Source organism: Oncorhynchus mykiss, chromosome 15, assembly GCF_013265735.2.
Source record: "Oncorhynchus mykiss isolate Arlee chromosome 15, USDA_OmykA_1.1, whole genome shotgun sequence".
Lineage (NCBI taxonomy): Eukaryota > Metazoa > Chordata > Actinopteri > Salmoniformes > Salmonidae > Oncorhynchus > Oncorhynchus mykiss.
The window spans coordinates 23,949,826-23,971,168 of record NC_048579.1 but is presented as its reverse complement, the minus strand read 5'-3'; the positions used below and the strand labels follow the sequence as shown (position 1 = coordinate 23,971,168).

General features: G+C 46.1%; 1 protein-coding gene across 4 annotated transcripts in view; it reads right to left on the bottom strand.

Annotated features, from left to right (window-relative positions):
* sulf1 (sulfatase 1) overlaps nt 1-20,737 on the bottom strand; it is a 77,370-nt gene extending 56,633 nt beyond the window's left edge. For 3 of the 4 annotated variants that reach the window (XM_036944106.1, XM_036944109.1, XM_036944108.1), the window contains exon 1: nt 20,459-20,735. The gene's annotated coding sequence lies outside the window, so the exon portion shown is untranslated. Of the gene's footprint in view, nt 1-20,458 lie in introns of all 4 variants that reach the window. The other variant, XM_036944110.1, reaches the window with a different exon arrangement.
* Between the last annotated feature and the right edge of the window lie 606 nt (nt 20,738-21,343).

The window sequence follows — 21,343 nt, the reverse complement described above, 5'->3', positions numbered from 1 at the left end:
AAAATCCTGGAGGAAACCTTGGTTCAGTCTGCTTTCCAACAGAGATGAATTCACCTGAATACATGAGCAGGACAATAACCTAAAAAAAACAAGGCTACGGGTAGTATTTGAGTAGACTGGTGAGAGAAAAAATATATTTTATACATTTTGAATTCAGGCTGTACCACAACAAATTATGCAAAAAGTCGAAGGGTATGAATACTTTCTGAAAGCACTGTACGTCCCAAATGCCACCCTATTCCCTATGTAATGTACCACTTTTGACCAGAGCCCTATGTTCCATTTGGGACGCACTTAATGATAACCTTCAGGATGTGTTCCAACCTGAGGGAATAGTTGACTAGAATACTGTGTTCTTCTGTTATCTGGCATTTCAAATGCTTTGCATATGGAAGGTATTTGGCATCTTTCAGAAAAGTGATAGAAAATCTCCAAATGTGAAGGAAATATGAGCATTCTTGATCAGAAGTCAAGAATCTCTCCTTTTTTTCCCTTTCTTAAGAGCAGCATCGTTTTTCTTAACCTTTTTCCTTCAGACCAAACTGACACATTTAAAAGGAATGACCTCTTGAGAAAGCTTAAGTGAACCCAACCAAAGCAAACTATAGACCAAAGACCCTCAACTTAGTAAGAGGGGCAAAAACATTTCTCTTCGCCCCACAAACATCCCCCTAGAACATAGTTCTATACGTCTGTAGGAAACAAGAGGTCTTTTATGCCAGACCCAGGGGCGATGTCCCAAATAGCACCCTATATTCCCTATTTAGTGCACTACTTTTGGCCAGGGCCCATATGGAATAGTGTACCATGTGGTACTCAACCTGACTGCAGAGTCATACTGTTTCTGCTTCCTAATTGTTTTGGAAGATTAGCTCCGCTAATGAGCCTTTAAATTACTCATTACTCCTTTACTGTACTCATCAAGGGTTCAGCTGCAGTAGTAGAATATTGGGGACGGACCAGCCGTCCAGGAGAAGAAAAGGGCCTGGGGACGGGGGTTCAAAGTCGACCAAAACAAAAAGGGCACTATGGAGTTTCCAGTCAGTCCCTCTGACACGCACACAGCTGCCAGATGGAGTAAGAAATGTGCAATTTTCAGATTAATGGCCATCAACACTGAGTCAGCGTCCCAAATGGCACCCTGTTCCCTTACTAGAGTACTACTTTTGACCTAAACCCTATGAGAATAAGGTGCCGCGCTTAGGGTGCTTAATGGTAGACAGCATGATAATCTTCTACTCTCATGACTAATGTCTTATTCTTTCACCCCCGATATAAAACAACCTCTCCCTTCACTACTAACCATGAATTACAAGAAAAGCCTTGCAGCTGTATAGGGAGTGAGACAGAGCTATGGTAGCATACATTACACACCCCAGCAGCATCATTCTAACTATGCCATCAGGCCCTACTTCCTCCTCTCATCTGCGCTGTTCCTCTCTGCCTTGGCTAGCCTGGAGATGGACAGAGCGAGAGGGAGAGAGGTGGGAGAGAGAGGGAGAAAGAGTGAGAATCAAAAAGAGAGGGAAAGGGGGGGGGGGGGGGGTTGTCCCTAACGAGCAGGCCTATCATGAATGAAGGTCTTACCTCAGGGTCCCAGTGACATCTGGTTTAGGTTTGACACACAGAACCTCTCCTCCAATATAACTTTTCATTTTTCAGCAAGACACGGAACAAAATGGATGGAGGGTTCCAGAAGAATATAAGGAGTTCTGATGATCAGGACAGTTCACTTTCAGGGGAAAGAGGAGGCTCTTTAAGGATCAATCAGTGTCTTGTTCCATGTTCATTCCATTGTCCCTCTTCCTTTTATTTCCTCCATTGTTCAGTAATGACTAATAAATGCGCAGGACGGTGCTGCCAAACAGAAGACTGAGCCAGATGCAATCCATCCGCCACGTGATGCTCTAGCGGTCTGTGTTTGTATGTGTGTGGAGGGTCGTGCGTTACCTGTGGCTGTAAGGAATGCACAGCCAATCAGAGGGCTTCCCAAACGCTCCTTAACCGCCATCCACCATTGTCCCTCTGGGGCTTGTAAAGGTTTCCGTCTCCCTCCTTGGCTTGGGATGACTTCACACACACGCACAAGCATGTACACACAGATACACACACACTCATTCTTCTTTTCTCACCCCCCAAGTAACCCATGTGTGTGTTGTGTGTGTGTGAGTGTGTGTGTAGCTCAGGAGGCCCATCTCAGTCCAGGTGGCTGAGGTTAGTCTAAACTAGCCGCGATCAAAGCCACATAACCACTCAGGTCAGTGCACGGTCAGGGCACAGGACGCTGTGTGGTTAGAGGCCTTCAGCCGACCATTCAGACAGCCAGCCATCCCTGCACTAGCTAGCTAGCTTTGTTGCCATGGTTTCTGAGTGTACTGTACTTCAGTGAGGGCCTGACCACCTATTGAGAGAGAGAGAGAGCTATGGACTGTGTAGCAACGAAGGATAATCTCAGAGGTAGAGAGAGAGAGACAGAGAGAGAGATTAGGAATATGTGTGTGTGCCGAGATGACAAATAAATCATGAGAGAATGTATGAGGAGATCGCTGTGTGTAGAAGAGGGAGAGACAGAATCTACTGATTTGGTTCTGATACCGCTCCCATATTTCAGCCCAGCCTTGATTACTCCCACTTGTTTTCCAGGGGGGGGGGGGGGGGGGGGGGGGAGTTTTTATGGAGCCACATGAGCTTAATATTGAGGTTTGTTCCAAATGTTGCTCTAATCCTGTTGGGGAATTTGGCTGGGCGGATGCCACGGGGCCTGGTACACTGAGAAGAACCTTTGTGAGGAGGGCCCAGGGTGCCCTGAGTAGGTCGGGGCAGAAGGGAGTAGTGGAGGTAGAGGGGTAGGGCGCGCTGCCCATCAAGACGGGTCAAGCCTGGATCTCTCTCCCACACTGCTGTCCAGCCCACGGACTGAAGGAGTGCTGCCTCTTTAGTTACCACACTCTCACACTCACTCCAGTGACAGCTCCGTCACAAAGTAAGGACAAATATGATTCAAGCCCAGTACTGACAACTGATCTATGATAACTATAAATCAACAGAGATCTGGATTGCAACAACACCAACACTTTAGTTGTGTAACTAAAGGAGTGCCTTGGTTCTGTGAAAGCTGAATCCGTACCGGTAGCCCGCGTTCAACCCCTAAACCATACACCCTTCTCCCTGAGACCCTCAGAGAGCCCCTTTGTAGTGCCCTTACAGCCCTTATCCCCAGGCTGCTAGACCCTCATCATTAATTATGTGTCCATGTAAATATATCATTCAATTAATCCAGCTCCCACAGACATCAAAGGCTGAAGCAGCCCGGCCACCAGGTGGTCCGTTGGGAACTCTGCCGGGAACGCTGAGAGGGAAATGATTAAAACACACAAGAGGACGGCTGTTTCGGAAAAGTTGGGAGTTGACTCCGTGTGTGTGTGTGTGTGTGTGTGTGTGTGTGTGTGTGTGTGTGTGTGTGTGTACTGTGTGTGTACTGTGTGTGTACTGTGTGTTCGTGAGGGAGAACGTGTATGTGTATGGTGGAAAGATACACACTTTCTCCCTCTGAAAGCGCTGTACATAGTATGTCTCTGTTAATAATACCATTCCTTACTAGACAACAAGCTAGCTAAGATGCAACTAACATATAAGCCTAACTATAGCTAACAAACTGCTTAACTTAGTAACAAGTGGAACCATTCAGATGCGGGCCCTCTGCAAATGAACAGTAGACAGTAATAGTATGATATTTAACTGATTATGGCAGTCGGTCAAGTATGGCAATAGTCATGTAAACGCCTTACTCTGCTTATCTTCAATTGGAGGAAGGTCAAACATTGAAGTAAACATACGCTGATTAAAACACCTGGTTTTCAGAGCAATCTTTTGAATTATTAGGACATGTAAACAGATTAAAATCGGCATTCCAGCTGTGTTCTTGATCTGCTCATGTGCCAGCACCGGTATGTCCCTCTTATGGATGAGCGAAATGAGTTCGGAAAAACTGAAAGTATGCTTCTTAGAAATAGTTTTCACATACAACCTCCCATACTGCTAAGTCATTAGGAGGCCCTGGTGTCTATACTAGTCCCAAACTGCTGAGTCATCAGGAGGCCCTGGTGTCTACACTAGTCCCAAACTGCTGAGTCATCAGGAGGCCCTGGTGTCTATACTAGTCCCAAACTGCTGAGTCATCAGGAGGCCCTGGTGTCTATACTAGTCACATACTGCTGAGTCATCAGGAGGCCCTGGTGTCTATACTAGTCACATACTGCTGAGTCATCAGGAGGCCCTGGTGTCTACACTAGTCCCAAACTTCTGAGTCATCAGGAGGCCCTGGTGTCTATACTAGTCCCAAACTGCTGAGTCATCAGGAGGCCCTGGTGTCTACACTAGTCCCAAACTTCTGAGTCATCAGGAGGCCCTGGTGTCTATACTAGTCCCATTCTGCTGAGTCATCAGGAGGCCCTGGTGTCTATACTAGTCCCAAACTTCTGAGTCATCAGGAGGCCCTGGTGTCTACACTAGTCCCAAACTTCTGAGTCATCAGGAGGCCCTGGTGTCTATACTAGTCCCATTCTGCTGAGTCATTAGGAGGCCCTGGTGTCTATACTAGTCACATACTGCTGAGTCATCAGGAGGCCCTGGTGTCTATACTAGTCCCAAACTTCTGAGTCATCAGGAGGCCCTGGTGTCTATACTAGTCCCATTCTGCTGAGTCATTAGGAGGCCCTGGTGTCTATACTAGTCACATACTGCTGAGTCATCAGGAGGCCCTGGTGTCTATACTAGTCCCATACTGCTGAGTCATCAGGTGGCCTTGGTGTCTATACTATTGCCATACTACTGAGTCATCAGGAGGCCCTGGTGTCTCATCAGGAGGCCCTGGTGTCTATACTAGTCCCATACTGCTGAGTCATCAGGAGGCCTTGGTATCTTATTAGGAGGCCCTGGTGTCTCATCAGGAGGCCCTGGTGTCTATTCTAGTCCCGCACTGCTAAGTAATCTGGAGGCCCTGATGATACTCTTGAAAAGTTTAAAGAGAGAGTTCCAGGAGACCTCTTTTATAAGAGCATTAATAGAGGGAGTACAAAAACACACAGAGAGAGAGAGAGAAAGAGAGAGAGAGAAAGAGAGAGAGAGAGAGAGGAGAATAAATATCGAGGACAAGCAATTACAGAGATGTGGTCTTTGATGGACATGCAGAGTGATTAGGCAGCTGCAACTACAACAGTTTGTTCATTACATGACTGTGGTAAAAAAAAAAAAAAACAGCCAACAAGTGCACAGCATATGTGAGAACTCCTTCCAGACTGTTGGAAAAGCATTCCAGGTGAAGCTGGTTGAGAGAATGCCAAGCGTGTGCAAAGCTGTCATCAAGGCAAAGGATTGCTACTTTGAAGAATTTCAAATATAAAATATATTTTGATTTGTTTAACACTTTTTTGGTTACTACATGATTACATATGTGTTATTTCAGAGTTTTGATGTCTTCACTATTATTCCACAAGGTAGAACATTTTAAAATAAAGAATAACCCTGGAATGAGTAGGTGGGTTCAAACTTTTGACTGGTACGGTATAGATCATAATTCTACAATATACTGTATCTATTTTCATCCATATAGCCTTTCTAGACAACCACAGGGGTGTGTACCAAATGGCATCCTAATCCCCATACAGTGCACTATAGTGCACCCTATATAGTGCACTACCATAATGGCCTCTGGTCAAAAGTAGTGCACTACATATGAAATATTGTAACATTTAGGACATAACCCTGGTTCTCCCATTTAAAACAGTCTATGGACCAAATCTGCCAGTCAAACTCACTCGTGATGGGTGGCTTTCTCCTCTCTGTGTGCCACAATTCAAATATATCTTGCATAAATGACTCCCCAAAACCACAAAAAAGAAGTTGAGCAAATTGTTTCAATGGGTTTCCACTGAGGTCATTGTTAATAAAGAGATATACTTCTTTCCCATGAAATCAGCAGCATGGTGGCACAGCGGGGGGCGCACACACACACAGAGAGAGACAGAGAGAGAGAGAGAGAGAGAGAGAGAGAGAGAGACAGAGACAGAGACAAAGAGAGAGAGACAGAGACAGAGACAAAGAGAGAGAGAGAGAGAGAGAGAGAGAGAGAGAGAGAGAGAGAGAGACAGAGACAGAGACAGAGACAGAGACAGAGACAGAGACAGAGACAAAGAGAGAGAGAGAGAGAGAGAGAGAGAGAGAGAGAGAGAGAGAGAGAGAGACAGAGACAGAGACAGAGACAGAGACAGAGACAGAGACAGAGACAGAGAGAGAGAGAGAGAGAGAGAGACAGAGACAGAGACAAAGAGAGAGAGACAGAGACAGAGACAAAGAGAGAGAGAGAGAGAGAGAGAGAGAGAGAGAGAGAGAGAGAGAGACAGAGACAGAGACAGAGACAGAGACAGAGACAGAGACAGAGACAGAGGCAGAGGCAGAGAGAGAGAGAGGCACACACACACACAGAGAGAGACAGTGACAGAAACAGAGAGAGACAGAGAGCGAGAGAGAGACAGAGAGAGAGAGAGAGAGAGACAGAGAGAGAGAGGCACACACACACACAGAGAGACAGAGACAGAGAGAGACAGAGACAGAGAGAGAGAGAGGCACACACACACACAGAGAGACAGAGACAGAAACAGAGAGAGACGGAGACAGAGAGAGAGGCACACACACACAGAGAGACAGAGAGAGACAGAGACAGACACAGAGAGAGAGGCACACACACACACACACAGAGACAGAGAGACAGAGACAGAAACAGAGAGAGACGGAGACAGAGAGAGAGGCACACACACACACAGAGAGACAGAGACAGAGAGAGACAGAGACAGACACAGAGAGAGAGGCACACACACACACACAGAGACAGAGAGACAGAGACAGAAACAGAGAGAGACGGAGACAGAGAGAGAGGCACACACACACACAGAGAGACAGAGACAGAGAGAGACAGACACAGAGAGAGAGGCACACACACACACACAGAGACAGAGAGAGAGGCACACACACACACACAGAGAGACAGAGAGAGAGGCACACACACACACACACACAGAGAGACAAAGAGAGAGGCACACACACACACAGAGAGACAGAGACAGAGAGAGGCACACACACACACAGAGACAGAGACAGAGAGAGGGGCACACACACACACAGAGAGACAGAGACAGAGAGAGAGGCACACACACACAGACAGATAGAGAGAGGGGCACACACACACACAGAGAGAGAGACAGAGACAGAGAGAGGCACACAAGCACACAGAGAGACAGACAGAGAGACCAAAGTGAGTCATTAGCATTTTAGTATTTTTATAAAAACCTCTGTAGTTTACCCACTTCAGTAATCCCAGAATGCATGTTTCTGCACTGATCACTGACACGAGAAGTGTGGCACAGATTTAAGACTAAAATCACTCTTTCATGAACATGGGGCCTTCTTTCTGAGAAGGAGAGAAAGAAAGAGAAGCTATAAGGAACAAGTTGTTGGACTAAGGATCGGCCCTGGTGTTGAGTCATTCATCTGTGTGTGTGTGTGTGTGTGTGTGTGTGTGTGTGTGTGTGTGTGTGTGTGTGTTTTTCAGAGGTGTAGTCAGTGAGGATAGTCATGCTTGCTATTTAGAGCCGGTTATTCATTGACACTGGCGTAAGAAAACAAACTGCTGATCTAGTTAACAAAACTAAGTCTATAATGACCAAATAATAATGGCACCCTATTCCCTATTTGGTCAAAAGTAGAGCACTATACAGGGAATAGGGTGCCATTTGGGACGTGAACAGTCTTTCTCGAATGATTAATGCTCCTCCTCCAGAACAGAGCCACTTGTTCTACAGATTTGTTTAAAAGGGCAGGACAATTGTTTTGACATGGCATAGAGCAATTTGGGTCTTGTTTGTGGACTTTGTGGACTGCGTGCGTGTGTGTGACAAATTGCTACACCACAGCAACCACAAGAATGGAGTTAGGGCCGATCTCAAGTGTAATCCAAACACCAGGATTAACATAAGACGTTTCAGAGTGCTATGTTCGATACAACAAGTGTGCTTCCCAAACGGCACCCTATTCCTTATGGTACCTGGTCAAAAGTAGTGCACTACATGGGTGCCATTTGGGACGCAACCCAATTCTCTCTACAGAGTAACTTTGGACCAAGCTGGAAATCCAGACCAAATCCATGTGTCAATCAACAGAGTAGCAAAACCAAAACCTACATCCCAATGCCTCCTGTGCAATGCCTTAGGGCAGTGTTTCCCAACCCTGGTCATCCTGTACCCCCAACAACCCAACCCTGGTCATCCTGTACCCCCAACAGCCCAACCCTGGTCCTCCTGTACCCCCAACAGCCCAACCCTGGTCCTCCAGTACCCCCAACAGCCCAACCCTGGTCATCCTGTACCCCCAACAGCCCAACCCTGATCCTCCAGTACCCCCAACAGCCCAACCCTGGTCATCCTGTACCCCCAACAACCCAACCCTGGTCATCCTGTACCCACAACAACCCAACCCTGGTCATCCTGTACCCCCAACAACCCAACCCTGGTCATCCTGTACCCCCAACAACCCAACCTTGGTCATCCTGTACCCCCAACAGCCCAACCCTGGTCCTCCAGTACCCCCAACAGCCCAACCCTGGTCATCCTGTACCCCCAACAGCCCAACCATGGTCATCCTGTACCCCCAACAGCCCAACCCTGGCCCTACAGTACCCCCAACAGCCCAACCCTGATCCTCCAGTACCCCCAACAGCCCAAACCTGGTCCTCCAGTACCCCCAACAGAACACAGTTCAGTTGTAGCCCTTGACAAACACATCTTATGAGTTGAATCAGGTGTGTTTGTCTAGGGTTACAATGGAAATACGTACTGTTGGGGGTACTGGAGGACCAGGGTTGGGCTGTTGGGGGTACTGGAGGACCAGGGTTGGGAAACACTGTCTTCTGGTACTGGCGGACCTAAAACTAGGGTACTACAAACTAGTGTACTACAAACTAGGGTACTGCAGTTGCACCATACAACTTGATTAATGCCATCAACTGATATAGACTAAGGAACTGCAGGCAGTATTAATTACACTTTACATCTCAATGTACTCTGGATTCCATGTGTGCACTAAAACACACATTTATGAAAATGTCCACTGCTCTTTCACGCTACGGTTGTAGATTCCAGACAGAGAGGTAGCAGCTCTATCAGCAAGCTCTCGGCTAAAGTGCCTGTGTCCTAGGAACGGTAGCGTGAAACGCTACACCGCCAGAATGTGGAGCATGTGCAGGCGTATTCTCAGGAAACCCAGAGAGACAGAGACCCTGAGAACAAGGTTCGCCAGACCCAGGCTGTCATAAACAATCTACAGCCATGACCGCCACCGAGTAACACATGATACCTTGTAAAAAATATCTTGGTGCGTTCTCGCCCCATGGCGTCTGTGCTAGGCCTTTCACTCCGCTGTCCATATCTCTCACACATAGGCCTACACACACACACACACACACACACACACACACACACACACACACACACACACACACACACACACAGTCTGTGAATGTGTGTGAGTACATACTTTATGTCAGTCAGAAATGCACACACACAGTCAGTCAGTCAGTCAAACTAAGGCGTACTGAACCTGTAATTTGTACCCCAAGTGTTCTCCTCTCGTTTCCATTGCCCTGGGCGCTATGCGTGTGGCTTTCCGAGGCGTGCGTAGCGTCATTTGTAATTCAATTACTTTTATCTGTCCTGGCACACACTCCAGCACCTGCCAGCCTTAACACACTGTAATTTAGACAACCACTCCTTAAAGACAATATTCACCCACATAGAGTTCTATCGCTCAATCGTTCTCAGTCCTCAGCTTATCACTGTTTAGGACATTTACAGCAGAGATATTATATCCAACTTAGACCATAAAGACAAAGACCCTAGACCCTAAATACCCTAGACCTTAAAGACAAAGACCCTAGACCCTAAATACCCTAGACCCTAAATACCCTAGACCCTAAATACCCTAGACGTTAAAGACAAAGACCCTAAACACCCTAGACCCTAAGTACCCTAGACCATAAAGACAAAGACCCTAGACCCTAAATACCCTAGACCCTAAATACCCTAGACCATAAAGACAAAGACCCTAAATACCCTAGACCCTAAATACCCTAGACCATAAAGACAAAAACCCTAGACCCTAAATACCCTAGACCCTAAATACCCTAGACCCTAAATACACTAGACCTTAAAGACCCTAGAACCCTAAAGACCCTAGACCATCAAGACCCTAAAGAACCTAGACCTTAAAGACCCTAAACCATAAAGACCCCAAAGAACCTTAAAGACCCTAAAGACCATAAAGACCCTAAAGACCCTAAAGACCATAAAGACCCTAAAGACCCTAAAGACTCTAAAGACCATAAAGCCCCTTAACCATATAGACCCTAAAGACCCTAGACCATAAGACCCTAGACCCTAAACCATAAAGACCCTAAAGACCCTAGACCATAAGACCCTAGACCATGAAGACCCTATACTGTAAAGACCCTATACTGTAAAGACCCTCTACCCTAAAGACCATAAAAACCCTATACCCTAAAGACCATAAAGACCCTAGAACCTAAAGACCCTAAACACCATAAAGACGCTATAGACCCTAGACCATAAAGACCCTATACCATAAAGACCATAAAGACCCTATACCCTAAAGACCCTAAAGACCCTATACCCTAAAGACCATAAAGACCCTAGACCATTAAGACCCTAGACCATAGACCAAAGACCCTATACCATAAAAACCCTAAAGACCCTAGACCATAAAGACCCTAGACCATAAAGACCCTAGAAGCTAAAGACCCTATACCATAAAGACCCTATACCATAAAAACCATAAAGACCCTAGACCATTAAGACTCTAGACCATTAAGACCCTAGATCATAAAGACCCTAGACCATAAAGACCATAGACCATAAAGACCATAGACCAAAGACCCTATACCAAAGACCCTATACCCTAAGGACCAGAAAGACCCTATACCATAAAGACCCTATATCCTAAGGAACATAAAGACCCCATACCAAAGACCCTATACCATAAAGACCCAAGACCCTAAAGACCATAAAGACCCAATACACTAAAGACCCTATATCCTAAGGAACAAAGATTCTATACCATAAAGACCCAATAACCTAAAGACCCTATATCCTAAGGAACATAAAGGCCCTATACCATAAAGACCCTAGACCCCAAAGAGCCTAGACCATAAAGACCCTAGACCATAAAGACCCTATATCCTAAGGAACAAAGATTCTACACCATAAAGACCCAATAACCTAAAGACCCTATATCCTAAGGAACATAAAGACTATATACCATAAAGACCATAAAGACCCTAGACCCTAAAGACCCTAGACCATAAAGACCCTAGACCATAAAGAGCCTAGACCATAAAGAGCCTAGACCATAAAGACCACAAAGATGCTAGACCATAAAGACCATAAAGACCCTATACCAAAGACTGCATACCCTAAGGACCATAAAGACCTTAACCCATAAAGACCCTAGAACGTAAAGACCCTAGACCATAAAGGCCTTAGACCATACAGACCCTATACCAAAGACCCTATAACAAAGACCCTATACCCTAAGGACCATAAATACCCTAGACCATAAAGACCCTAAAGAACCTAGACCCTAAACCATAAAGACCCTAGTCCCTAGACCCTATACCACAAAGACCCTATACCTTAAAGACCCCATATCCCAAGGAACATAAAGACCCCATACTAAAGACCCTATACCATGAAGACCCAAGACCATAAAGACCCAATACACTAAAGACCCTATATCCTAAGGAACAAATATCCTATACCATAAAGACCCAATAACCTAAAGACCCTATATCCTAAGGAACATAAAGGCCCTATACCATAAAGACCTTAAAGACCCTAGACCCCAAAGAGCCTAGACCAAAAGACCCTATACCACAAAGACTACAAAGATGCTAGACCATAAAGACCATAAAGACCCTATACCAAAGACCGCATACCCTAAGGACCATAAAGACCTTATCCCATAAAAACCCTAGAACGTAAAGACCCTAGACCATAAAGACCTTAGACCATACAGACCCTATACCAAAGACCCTATACCCTAAGGACCATAAAGACCCTAGACCATAAAGACCCTAAAGAACCTAGACCCTATACCAACCCTATACCAAAGATCCTAGACCAAAGACCATAGACCATAAAGATCCTACACCATAAAGACCCTATACCATAAAGACCCTATACCATAAAGATCCTAGACCACAAAGATCCTAGACCATAAAGACCCTATACCATATACCATAAAGACCCTTTACCATAACACCCTAGACCATAAAGGCCACAATGACTCTATAAAATGAAGACCCTAGTAAACAGACCACAAGACTAGGGGCCATGCGCCCGCACATGGTCACATAACACACTAATATACACACACAGTCTCACACACAAGGGGCACTGGCAGCGTCTGAATGTGTGTGCGCTCCAGGGGCAGAGGGAAGAAAAGGAGCAGAGGAGCTGAAGCAAATGCATGCTGGCTTTTATTAGTAGAGCTGTCCAACCATCAAGAGGAAGGAGAGACAGAGACAGAGAGAGAGAGAGAGACAGAGAGAGAGAAGAGAGAGAGACAGAGAGAGAGTGAGAGAGAGAGAGAGAGAGAGAGAGAGAGAGAGAGAGAGAGAGAGAGAGCATAATAAAGAGCCGTGGGCTGTGTTCATCACAAATCCCTCCCTCTTCCCTTCCTCTCTCCTCCCCCTCTTTCCCCCCCCCCCCTCAATCTCCCTCCTTCCTCCCTTATTATCTCCATTCTTTATAGTCGGTGGATGAAAGGTTTGGATCCTCCAGGGGCCACCACTTCTCCCAAACCCCCAGCCCACTTCCATTGGATGGATGCATTCTGACAGCCTGCCTCGTGGTACGTGATACAGGCAGGACCCTTTTCTCTTGACAATCCTAAACAGATTGCTGCTCCCCAGGGAGCAGCTTATGGGACAACAGGGATGACAAGGCAGGGACACTGCAGGCCTCTGGTGGGTAGGAGGGGAGGGCAAGTGGTTGTGGTTAGTGTGTGTGTACACACATGTTAACCATGTTTGCCTGATTCTGCTCCCATGCCTGCCCTTTGCTCAAAAGATGGTTGTGTGTGTCCATAAGCATGCATATGTATTGTGTGTGTGTGTGTGTGTGTGTGTGTGTGTGTGTGTGTGTGTGTGTGTGTGTGTGTGTGTGTGTGTGTGTGTGTGTGTGTGTGCGTGTGTGTGTGTGCGCCTAAATAACAGTATAATAACGTGAGGCCCATGCTCTGATCACAACATACTCACCCCTGACACAACCGTCCTAAGAGGCATCTCTCTCCTCTCTTCATCCCCCTCCTCTTCTCCTCCCATGTTCACACCTCCCCTTTCTTCTCTCCTCCTCACTTCTTTGCTCTCAACGTCCCCCTTTTCTCCACCTCCCTCCCTCCCTCCCCTCTCTCTTGTTCTCGCTATAAGCCCCTGCTGCATCCACGTGCAGTAACACAGCAAAGGACTACCCCGCTCTCCCCTCCCATTCACTCTCACTCACTGCAACAAACTAAAGGGCCCATGTGTCTTTCAACTAACTCGCTACATAACTACAGGCTCTAACTTTGTTCTGACTGAACGTTACAGTCCAAAACACGGAAATTCACAACTGCTCATCAAGGTCGAGAAAAGAGAGACACTACTTAAAACAAAACGCACAGAGGTGGAGGATGTAGGGTCTCAATTAGCTTCTCATTACCTTCTCGTTTACCTTCTCATTTACCTTCCATGACACCTATAGCTCCAGAGAGGAAGACTGCTATTGTGAGCACCCGGAGCAGACCAAATCAAATCAAATGTATTTATATAGCCTTTTTGTACATCAGCTGACATCTCAAAGTGCTGTACAGAAACCCAGCCTAAAACCCCAAGCAGCAAGCAATGCAGGTGTAGAAGCACGGACCACTGCAGAGTGTACCTGCCAGTGAGTGCATGCATTTCTTGCTCTTACAAACCCAAGGAAACCTTACCGGGACAGTTTCGCTCTGTAGCTTCATACTAGAACACTACCAACAACACACAGTCTCTCTATCTCTGCTAGAACACTACCAACAACACACAGTCTCTCTATCTCTGCTAGAACACTACCAACAACACACAGTCTCTCTATCTCTGCTAGAACACTACCAACAACACACAGTGTCTCTATCTCTGCTAGAACACTACCAACTACAAGGCAACCGAAAGAGAAAGAAAGTGTCTCTCTGAAACAGATCTAAAGACTGTGATCACACAAAGGATATGAGGTTATTCGGGGCAAATGGCACCCTATTCTTTATACAGGGCATTACTTTTTACCCGAGCCCTATAGGCCATGGTCAATAGTAGTGCACTATTTAGGGAATAGGGGGCCATTTGGGATGCAACCTGGTAAAGATGAGCTCACTGCCTGCTGTTTGGTAAATACTGGTCATTTAGTTTGATAGAGGATGATAGAGGAGGATAGACAATCTCTCCGGTCTCTACCATGCAATCAGCCTACAGAGAGGAACTGTACTGTCATCAAGACTGGATAGAGAGATAAACCAGGAAAGAGGAGAGAGAGGGAGGACAGAGTGAGTAGGGGGGGGGGGGAGGAGAACGTGGGAGGAGAGAGAGAAATAAGAGGGAGAAAAATAGAGCGAGAGAGAGAGAGGGATGAGGAGGGTGGTTGAGTTTCCTTCCTAAAACACACGCTGCCTGCTGAGAAGAGACAGCTCTTTTAAACAGTGTCACTCACACGGTCGTTTATGCTCTCTTTATCTCTTCCATCTACTCTCTCTTTCCATCCCAATTTCTCCCTCTTTACCCATCTCCGCATGTAAACCATGCAGAGATGGTCTGTCTTTAGTCTCTGTCCTCATCTCTGCTTGTTCTCTTTCCATCCCTCCCTCTCTCCTTCCCAATTGGTCCCAGAGAGACATTGTGTTTGTATTTGTATTTATTAAGGATCCCCCATTAGCTGCCCCATTAGCCAAGCAGCTACTCTTCCTCGGGTCCAAATAAATTAAGCAAAACATTTAATAAAACAGTTCACATAACATTATTACGTCACTAAATATCTCAAATACAACATTTATAATACCATCATACCTACATGTGTGTAGAGTGAGTGTGCTAGTGCGTGTGTGCATGTGTGTGTGTGCCTGTGTGTGTGTGTGTGTGTGTGTGTGTGTGTGCGTGTGTGTGTGTGTGTGTGCCTGTGTGTGTCTCCTCATAGTCCTCATTGTTCCGTAAGGTGTCGTTTTTTTTCTTCCTCTGATTTTACTGCTTGCATGAGTTACTTGATGTGGAATAAAGTTAATGTAGTCACGGTCCTGTGTAGTACAGTGCGTTTTCCAGAGTCCATTCTGGACTTGGGGACTGTGAAGAGACCTCTGGTGGCATGTCTTGTGGGGCATGCATGGGTGTCCGAGCTGTGTTCTAGTCGCTTCAACAGACAGCTCTGTGATTTCAACATGTCAATACCTCTCACAAAGTCAAGTAGTGATGCAGTCAATCTCTCCTCTACTTTGAGCCAGGAGAGATTGACATGCATGTCATTGATGTTACCTCTCAGTGTACGTTTAAGGGCCAGCCGTGCTGCTCTGTTCTGGGCCAACTGTAATCTGCCTACTGTATGTCCCTCTGTGGCACTAGACCATGTGACTGGGCAGTAGTCCAGGTGCAACAAAACTAGGGCCTGTAGGACCGTAAGACAGCAGAGCAGCGCTTTATTGCGGACAGACCTCTCCCCGTCTTAGCTACCGCGGCATCAGTATGTTTTGACCGTGACGGTATACAGTTCAGGGTTACACCAAGCAGTTTGTTACACTGGCAGAGAGTCTGACCACTGACTCTACCCTGTCTTATAAAGTACAACAGTATCCAGCCAGTCAGAAAGCTATGAAACGTCGTCCACTATAGTAACAGCCGTTTGTTTGACATAATACCTGTGAAAATGTGGTTCTGGTTTGAGGATAAAGGGGCATTCTATAAACATAAAATAAGGGGGGGGGGGGGAATAACTATACTCCTATGTTTTGTATATGGACTTCATAAATGAGAGACTTGGGAAGGTAAGATACTTTACACACGTTCCAAAGTCTGGTCGTAAACACACAATAGATATTTTTTCCACCAGTCAGTCAACACACACAGCCATGCAGGCTTTATGCTGGCATACCCCGCCACACACACACACTGCTCCTCTCGCATGACTAAGATTTTCTCTGTGTTGTTACAAGACTCAGTCAGCCTGTATCTATCTCGCTCGCTCATTCCCTCGCTCTCCCTTTCTCTCCCTCACTCTCCTTCTCCCTCTCTCGCTCTCTGCTCAAGCCGAGTGCGTGAATACAAACACACAGAGAGAGAGAGAGAGAGAGAGAGAGAGAGAGCCCGAGTCAGACGGAAACGACAGCGAACGAGGCAGAGGAGAGGTAGATCGCTACTGGGACAATGTTTGTCTTGGCACGGCGCTGCCCCCTTGGAACCCCACTGACGTTATACCTAACAGCTGCTTGTGTTGCTGCCAACAGGCTAACACTAACCTGTGTGAAGGGTCTCCCCTCTTACAGCTCTTCGGGCTGGAAATACCTTCCACCAGCACTTTAAGAACAATATGCACCACAAAGAAAACTTTCCTGAGAATAGTGTTGAATATGATTTGGCTATGACAAGTGACAGCATAACTACTACTTCACTACAATGTATAAGAGGGTCTCCCTATAAGACCTGGCACCATCAACCACTAGAATTGTGTTAGAATCTAGACTTTAAGTATAATCTAGACGAAGAATTATCTTCACCACAAACTATGGCAAATAAAAGCAGAACAACGACTGTTGCACAGAATTTGGCAAATAGAACAGTTATAATACTGTACATCTCAATTGTTTTGTCAAATTAGATGCCGGTCAAAATGAGCACTTTGGAGGACTTACTTGGCACTGGATACAGTACAATCTACAGTGCCATTTATCTGCTGTACCTTCTCAATCTCACTGTAGCCTTCTCTTCCTAAAATCGACGACCGTCTTCTCAATCTCTCAATAGAGCTCTTCGAGCCTTCTCCCCCGACACTATAGTACATCGCAGGAACGGACGGACAGGCACGGAAATCAGAACCAGTCGTGTACATTTTACGCTAATTGTTCCTGGTGCATCCAATTGGCAGAGGCTTTGAACGGTGCCACTGCATAAACTTTCCATTTACTTAATCTAGGGCAGTATATTTTATATACCAGTAACTACGTAAATACAGAGATCTTCCACACAACCCTAGGACTGTATGTACAGAGGCTCAACACAGAACTACATACATACTTATGGAACATACACATGAAATAAAACTGTGAAGGACCTCGGCGTTACTCTGGACCCAAATCTCTCTTTTGACGAACACATCAAGACTGTTTCAAGGACAGCTTTTTTTTCCATCTACGTAACATTGCAAAAATCAGGAACTTTCTGTCCAAAAATGATGCAGAAAAGTTAGTCCATGTTTTTGTTACTTCTAGGTTGGACTGCTGCAATGCTTTATTTTCCGGCTACTCGGATAAAGCACTAAATAAACTTCAGTTAGTGCTAAATACGCCTGCTAGAATCCAGTGCTAGCCTGTTAAGGCAAGAGCTGATTTCAAGGTTTTACTGCTAACCTACAAAGCATTACATGGGCTTGCTCCTATCTTTCTGATTTGGTCCTGCTGTACATACCTACATGTACGCTACGGTCACAAGACGCAGTTGTCCCTAGAATTTCTAAGCAGACAGCTGGAGGCAGGGCTTTCTCCTATTGAGCTCAATTTTTATGGAATGGTCTGTCTACCCATGTGAGAGACGCAGTCTCGGTCTCAACCTTCAAGTCTTTACTGAAGACTCATCTCTCCCAGGAGTGGGAAGGTGAATGGAAAGGCTCTGGAGCAACAAACCGGCCTTGCTGTCTCTGCCTGGCCGGTTCCCCTCTCTCCACTGGGATTCTCTGCCTCTAACCCTATAACAGGGACTGAGTCACTGGCTTACTGGTGCTCTTTCATGCCGGTCCTAGGAGGGTTGCATCACTTGAGTGGGTTGAGTCACTGACGTGATCTTCCTGTCTGGGTTGGTCTTTGTGGGCTATACTCGGCCTCGTCTCGGGATGGTAAGTTGGTGGTTGAAGATATCCCTCTAGTGGTGTGGGGGCTGTGCTTTGGCAAAGTGGGTGGGGTTATATCCTTCCTGTTTGGCTCTGTCCGGGGGTATATTATTTGACCATGCTGGTCATTTATGAACATTTGAACATCTTGGCCATGTTCTGTTATAATCTCCACCCAGCACAACCAGAAGAGGACTGGCCACCACTCATAGCCTGGTTCCTCTCTAGGTTTCTTCCTAGGTTTTGGCCTTTCTAGGGGAGTTTTTCCTAACCACAGTGCTTCTACACCTGCATTGCTTGTTGTTTGGGGTTTTAGGCTGGGTTTCTGTACAGCACTTTGAGATATCAGCTGATGTACGAAGGGCTAAATAAATACATTTGATTTGATAGGTTTTACATCGGTCGTGTTAAAGCTACAGTTGGTGGTGAAGTTTCTCTTCCACCAATACCACTGAAAGAGATGCTGTATGAAACTTCTGTTTAACTTTTCTTTAAAGGGGCGACAGGTAGCCTGGTGGTTAGAGTGTTGGGCCAGTAACCGAAAAGTTGCTAGGTCGAATCCCTGAGCTGACAAGGTAAAAATATGTCATTCTGCCCCTGAACAAGGCAGTTAACTTACTGTTCCCCGGTAAGCCGTCATTGTAAATAAGAATTTGTTCTCAACTGACTTGCCTAGTTAAATAAAGGTCAAATAAAACAACATCCTCTACCAAATGAGTTACTGTGGGAGGATTTATGGCAGATTCTTCAATAAATGTTACGTCACTAGGTCAGTAAGAAAATTGGATCAAATTTCTCTGCTACTCATACAGCCGAACCCTTTTACATTTACATTTGAGTCATTTAGTAGACGTGCTAATCTAGCAACCTTTCACAGCCCCTCTATATTATCTGCTCATCAGCCCCTCTCATCAATACAACAGACTTGGTGTGAAAATCCACACAGGGGGATCTATATGCAAAGCTGGTTGCATTAGACCACTCTTTGATGATAATCAGGAAGTGGACCAACGGCTGACTTAGAAAGGTAAACACATATCCACACAAAAGCTTTCTCTCACTAAACTCTGTTCCTCTTTCACCAAACAGCTGCACAATGTCAGGTCACAAACACTTCACACACACACACACACACAGTGCCCGAGCGAGAGGTAGAAATACTATACAACACATTCCCACTCCATTCTCAATGACTCCCTTTTCACTTGAATGGAGTTAAATGGCTGAAGTCAGGCGTACATTCTGCAGCAGCGCTCTCTGACAGTCCCGAATGGCACCCTATTCCCTATATTGTGCAACGCTTTTGACAAGGGTCCATAGTTCAAAAGTAGTGCACTATATAGAGAAATAGGGTGCCATTTGGTAGTCAGTTGGGAAGACGATCCGAACAGCAACATTCATTAAGTCAGTCTGGCTCTACTGCCACTGTAAGGAAAATAACCAAACACACTTAGTTTGATTTATCAAAGTACTCTGTGTTGCTGATTGTGTGGTTGAGTTGCGGTAACCAAGGGGAGTTTTTTAGTTTGTTCAGCAAGTCCAAAATCGAACTCCAAAATAAAATGTTCACTAGCATGGGTTAAGAATCTGCGGAATCAAACACGACGTGTGGATGAGATGAGATTTATATGAAATTCCCAATAATTCAAACTTGATATATTTGCGTAAATAAAATGAAAACATACTCGTCACAAATGGACACGCAACCACCTCTGACATATTTCACTGCACTCTGCACTGCACAGGTCTCAGAGTTCAAGTCAATACTATCTGCTTTCTTCGTTTCAGAAACTCCGTGTTAATGGTGAAGGAAGCCATGCAGTATTTATGTAACAACAATATTCCATTCATGGAATGTTGCTCCAGCTCTCTAAAATTCGACTCCTTGAGGACTGTGGAATGTTGCAACGGAGGGAATTCCTGTCATTCACAGAGAAAACTCTGAAGTTCTGCGACACACACAAACACACACACACACACACACAGTCTTGTGCTGAGTAGAGCGCCTGTGAAACAACTCTGTCTCTCAGTGAACAGAAGCACATCTCTGCATGCTGCCATAAATCACTGCCAACAGACCGAGAAAGAGAGAGGTGTTTGACTGTCTCTCTCACCTCTAAACTCTCTAAGCTCTACTGGGAAAACTAGAGCTCTGACAGCAGAAAGAAACCTGGAAGCATAAAAAGACTGAAAAAGAGAAATAGAAGGTGAAAGAAAGTGTCAAAGGAAACGTTTCACATTACCTGGAAGGCAGGAGAGCAGAGTGCCGGAGTGAGAGTGTGAGAAAGAAGGATAAGGATCTCTTTTTTTCTCCCCGTCTCCTCTTCTCTTCTTGTTCTCATGCAGAGTTCTGGTATTGGTGGTAGAGTAGTGGAGAGGAGAGGTGGACCACACAGCTCAGCTCCTCTGGAAGAAGGAGAAGAAGAAGAGGACAACCTCTCGGCTCTAATCCTCTCTACGATGTGATAACACTCTTTAACCCCAACCATCTGTTGAGACACGTCCCTGAGCAGAGAGGCAAAGCAGACCTACCGCCTCCTCTAGTCCAGTCCCACTCCACCCTAACCAATCACAGCTCTCTGTAGGCTGGCTACTGGGTGGCTCCTTGCTGCCAGGAGGCAGGGACGAGGACAGAGGAGGTAGAGTGGAGAGGGGAGAGACACACACACACACACACTATGGGAGAGACACAAGTACAGAAAACCCCTAGCCACAGTAACCTGAGAGGGAAAGAGAGAGTGAGAGTGTGTGTTTGTGTGTTGGAGAGACAGGGAGGGGACAGAGGGAGAGTAGAGTGAGAGGGGGGGACAGAGAGTGACAGGGAGAGACAGAAAGTGAGAGTAGAGTGAGGGGGGGGGGGCAGAGGGAGAGTAGAGTGAGAGGGGGGGGAAGAGAGTGACAGGGAGGGACAGAGAGTGAGAGTAGAGTGAGGGGGGAGCAGAGGGAGAGTAGAGTGACGGGGAGGGACAGAGAGTGAGAGTAGAATAAGGGGGGGGGAGCAGGGGAAGAGTAGAGTGACAGGGAGGGATAGAGAGTGAGTAGAGTGAGGGGGAGCAGAGGGAGAGTAGGGTGACAGGGAGGGACAGAGAGTGAGAGTAGAGTGAGGGGGGCAGAGGGAGAGTAGAGGG